The 5,018-nt window shown below is 34.6% G+C and overlaps 1 non-coding gene across 1 annotated transcript; it reads right to left on the reverse strand.

Annotated features, from left to right (window-relative positions):
* Positions 1-267: 267 nt before the first annotated feature.
* Positions 268-374, reverse strand: LOC124972776 (U6 spliceosomal RNA). The gene has a single exon (XR_007106551.1). It is a non-coding gene; the product is annotated as a U6 spliceosomal RNA (small nuclear RNA).
* Between the last annotated feature and the right edge of the window lie 4,644 nt (positions 375-5,018).

Here is a 5,018-nt window from a genome sequence, read left to right on the forward strand (position 1 = left end):
AACCAACTATTTATTTTGTTAATTTTTCCAATTGTTTCTTTTGTTTCGATTTTGTTGATTTCGGCTCTGATTTTAACTATTTCCTGTATTCTACTACTTTTGGTGTTGATCTGCTCTTCTTTTTCTAGTGCTTTGAGCTGTAGTGTTAAGTCGTTTATTTGTTGATTTCTACTTCTTTTTTTGAATGCGCCCCATGAAATAAATCTTCCTCTAAGTACTGCTTTCATAGTGTCCCAGAGATTTTGATATGATGTGTCTTTGTTCTCGAAAAATATGGAACGCTTCATGAATTTGCGTGTCATCCTTGTGCAGGGGCCATGCTAATCTTCTCTGTATCGTTCCAATTTTAGTATATGTGCTGCCGAAGCGAGCACGCCCAAACTGATCTTTATCTTGCAATTTTCCTTCCTTAGCCTTCCATGAACCTGTGATTACAGGCAAGCACTACCATGCCAAGATTTATTTGTGTGATTATTTCATTATTACTAGGCCTTCTCTCCCATTACTATGTGTACTCAATGAGGATAAATGATTTGAAACTTTCTGTTTAATATTGTGTCTCCAATGCCTAGTATAGTACTTCGTAATCTTCAATATTCAAGGAATGAATAGATATAACAACAAATAATAAAAGAAATTTCAAAATAAGCCTTTCATTAAAATATATGCAGGCTCTTAGGAAATGCAAGGTACCAGAAGTGATTTCAATAGGAACAGATTCATTGCTTCTTTGGCAACTTGACCTAACAGTAATATTCAGAATATCTGTAGTTTATATATCAGGAGACTTATTAAAGCATTGTCACCTTTGTCCTGGTAAATTAGTATCTTTGACAGAGAAATTGATGCCCTAGGCCATACACCTTGTGGACATGAGATAAAGCAAGAGAGGATAAAATTGGAGGGTCTAACATGGAAGTCAAGTGAACTAAGTTCACAGATACATGTGTGTCTTTCTTGAAAGAAAGGGTAAATAGTTAAATGATATAATTTTGAAAGTAGAATTGGAGTCTTAAATTGCATGTGGAGGCATATCCGGAGAAATATAGCTACATCATCATCATTATTATTATTATTATTATCATTATTACTCCAATTTTTGCCTCCAGAGGGTGTAATTTGGAAAGAGTTGAAAGTGTTAGAAATTCAGTAAGCTACTAAAGTGATGAAGAGAATATTTACTAATATTAATCGTTTAACAACACTACTTGTAAATTCTATTTCATCATTAAATCGATAGTCCTTTTTCATTGAGTATTCTGTCTTTATTGACCAGAACAAAGTAAATGAGATATATGTATTTGTAAATATTGTGATCTCATAAATATACATGATATATATGTCTGAGTTCACCAGGCATCACAAAGATCAACTTGGTCCCACATATGTATATGTAGATCTGGATAACACATGTCCTTTCAGGATATTGTATTAAGCTTTCTATAATGTCTCATTTTACATTTTGCTTTCAATGAAGGAGCATAAATCTCATATTTAATGCTTGCATCAAATGATTTTGCATTGTTATCAAAATATTTTACAAAGATAACAACTAAAAAAATAGAGAGAGTATAGCACAACCAAGTGGAGGAACCTGAATTTTAAAAGATATTGGAAATGCTCTAATTTTATTTGAATTTTAAATATAATTATATAAATGACTTACCTTATTTTTTTTTATCCACAAACTATCATTTTGAGTTGAGGTTTTTCTCCTTCAGTAACTTTAAATTCATTTTTAAAGATTGGTTAGCTATTTTCAAAAGGCTTTATGGGAAAGGCATAACCTTCCTTGTGAGACAGTCATTTTCTGTGGATCTTCAAAATATTTTTATTTCTTGTTGAATATTAAACTATCAACAATTTGGAAAAGAAATTTACAATAAAAATGAAGTCTAAAAATAGTGAATGATTGTTCTGAAAATGAGGTGAAATAACTTCCACTTCATTTATATTTTAGAAATATAGATTTCCAACTTTATAAATTTTTCTATTATCTTTACCTATAAATTTATAAATTACTGAATAGGGCATTTCTCAGAAACCTAAGTAATATCTTATAAAATCATGTAGCAAATTAAACAACTACCATCAATTCATTCTAGATTTTTAAAGTGAGAGTTTAATCAGTCCTACAAGTACCTTAAGGATGTCAAAAGGAGTTTCAAGATCTCTGTTGCATAAGATGTAGTCAATCAGAGAAAAGAAAAAAAAGTATCAAAATGTGTTTTGTTATTTCAAAATTTGAACAAAAACTATGGTGACTGAATTGTATCAAAGGCATCTCTGTGAACTCATGTTTCTATACACATAGAGAGATAGGAATGAAAATGAATACAGATATGTACATAAATTTTCATTTTAGTATACATATATACATTTTTTTAACTCTGTCCACTGAAAGGATCTGGAAACATTTTCACACAGGATAACAGCAAGAACTCCTAGCATCCAGATCTTATTTACCAATTACCATTTTCTAATTAAAAAGAAATAAGAGGACTGGAGAGATACCTCAGCTGGTAGAGTGCTCTTGCCTTGCAAGCACAAGGCCCTGAGTTTGATCCCCAGTACCGCAAAAAAAAAAAAAAAAAAAAAAAAAAAAAAAAAAAGAAAGAAAAAGAAATAAGAGTCCTGGTGAAATGACTGACTATAAATATGGCACAGGACAATGCCAGATTAGCCAAGAGCAATTTGTGGTACCATAAAATAAAGAACTGTTCTATAAAAGCAATAATAACCACAGTGAAGAAGCATTTGTTTTAAAAGTTTGAGGAATTGACCTGAAAGAGCTCACAATGAACAATGCTGGAAGAATTTGAGGAAAAAAAAATAGTTGTTTTAGTCAGATTTTCACTGCTGTGACTAAAAGACCTGACCAGAACAAGTATAGAAGAGGAAAAGTTTATTTGAGGGTTCACAATTTCAGAGGCCTCAGTCCATAAACAGCTGACTCCATGAGGCTGAACATAATGGCAGAAGAGTGTGGTAGAGAGAAGCAGCTCACATGATGATCAGTAAACAGAGAGAACTCCATTTTCCAGATACAAATACCTATCCAAAAGGCATGCCCCCAGTGACCCACTTCCTCCACACACACCTTGTTGGTTGCAGCCCAAGTAGCCTTTCTGTTGTCTTATCTCTGCTTAATTCCTGCAATTTCCTAGGATGATGTCCCACGTGGCTGGCTTTTCTTAATCTTGGGGTTCTCCACTACAGCTTTGGCTTCCTCCACATATCTCCACACTTTGGCCTATCAGAGGCTGCCTGCAGGGGATCCAACCATTGGCAACATTGCCTGGCCCTCGTGGCCTACATTTGACACCCTGGTGGAAGCCTCCATGAACCCTTAACTCTAGCATCCTGCATTTCTGCAGATCCAACACCACGTGTTTGATGCCAAGGTCTGCCTCCATCTTAAGCAGTAGACAAGCCTATAGATATTCTGAATGCAACAGTCTCTGGGTGGTTGAACACATTGAAAAACTTCCTAGGTCCCCTTGTGCAAGAAGGGTGCCCCACTCACAGTACCAATTTTTGTTTTAGTCAGCTTTTAGGTGCTATGAATAAAAGTCCTGACAAGAACAACTGTAGAGGAGGAAAAGTTTATTTGAGGACTCACAGTTTCAGAGGCGTCAGTCCATAAATAGCTATCTCCATTCCTTGGGGCTCATGGTGAGGCTGAACATCATTGCAAAAGTGTGTGGCATACAGAAGCAGCTGACATGATGATCAGAAAACAGAGAGAAAGAGAGAGACTCCACTTGCCAGGTACAAAATATATACCCCAAAGGCATGCCCCCACCTCCTCCAGCCATACCTTGCTTGCCTTCAGTTACCACTGGATTAATTCCATTAGAAGATTATTTCACTGATTGGGAGAAAGCTCTCATAATGCAATCATTTCTCCTCTGAACTTACTTCTTGCATTATCTTACACATGAGCTTTTGGGACACACCTTCATATCCAAACCATAACAACAGTATTAAAGTATAATGCTAAGATAAAATACCTATTAATTCATAAATGATGAAATGAAAGACAAAATCCATTTTTTACAGAAAAAATCAAATTTATAAATACAAAAAGAATTAGAAAATCAAAATTACCAGTAGGTCATCATAGTAGGAAAAATCACCAAGGAATGATAAAACTAGAGGGTAAAGATTTCAGAGAAATAATATATATTCATATATTCAAAATATCTCTCCAAATATATTTATTAATTACAAGGGTGGAAATAGTGACTTTATGGTAGAGGAATGTGGGAGACACCATATCACTAAAACTAACATTACCACAAATAAGACATACTGGCATCATGTATCTACTGATATGATTCACTGAGAAAGGCACAAGATTTCTGTGACATTTTCCCAAAAATTCATAACTTTAATTTACTCATGAGAAACTATTAAACAACAACAAACTGAGGGATATTCTACAAAACATGTGTCCTAACATGTCCAAAGATATTGTCAAAATGACCATTCTACCAAAGGTGCTATACAGATTCAATGCAAATCCAATTAAAATCCCAATGACGTTCCTTATAGAAATAGAGAAAGCAATCATGAACATCACCTGGAAGGATAAGAGACCTTGAATAGCCAAAACAATCCTGAGCAGGAAAAGTGAAACAGGAGGCATCACAATACCACACAACTATACTACAGAGCAATAGTAACAAAAATGGCATGGTATTGTCACCAAAATAGACAGGCAGATCAATGGTACAGAATAGAAGACACAGAGACAAACCACATATATACAGTCACCTCATACTACACAAAGGAGCCAAAAACATACAATGGAGAAAAGATACCCTATTGAACAAATGGTGCTGGGAAAACTGGAATTCCATATGCAGTAAAATGAAATTAAACCTATATCTCTCACTCTGTACAAAATGCAACTCAAAATGGATCAAGGACTTAGGAACCAGAGACCCTGCACCAAATAGAAGAGAAAGTAGGTTTGAATCCTCATCATGTCGCTTAGGATCAGACTTCCTTAA

Source organism: Sciurus carolinensis, chromosome X (genome assembly GCF_902686445.1).
Source record: "Sciurus carolinensis chromosome X, mSciCar1.2, whole genome shotgun sequence".
NCBI lineage: Eukaryota > Metazoa > Chordata > Mammalia > Rodentia > Sciuridae > Sciurus > Sciurus carolinensis.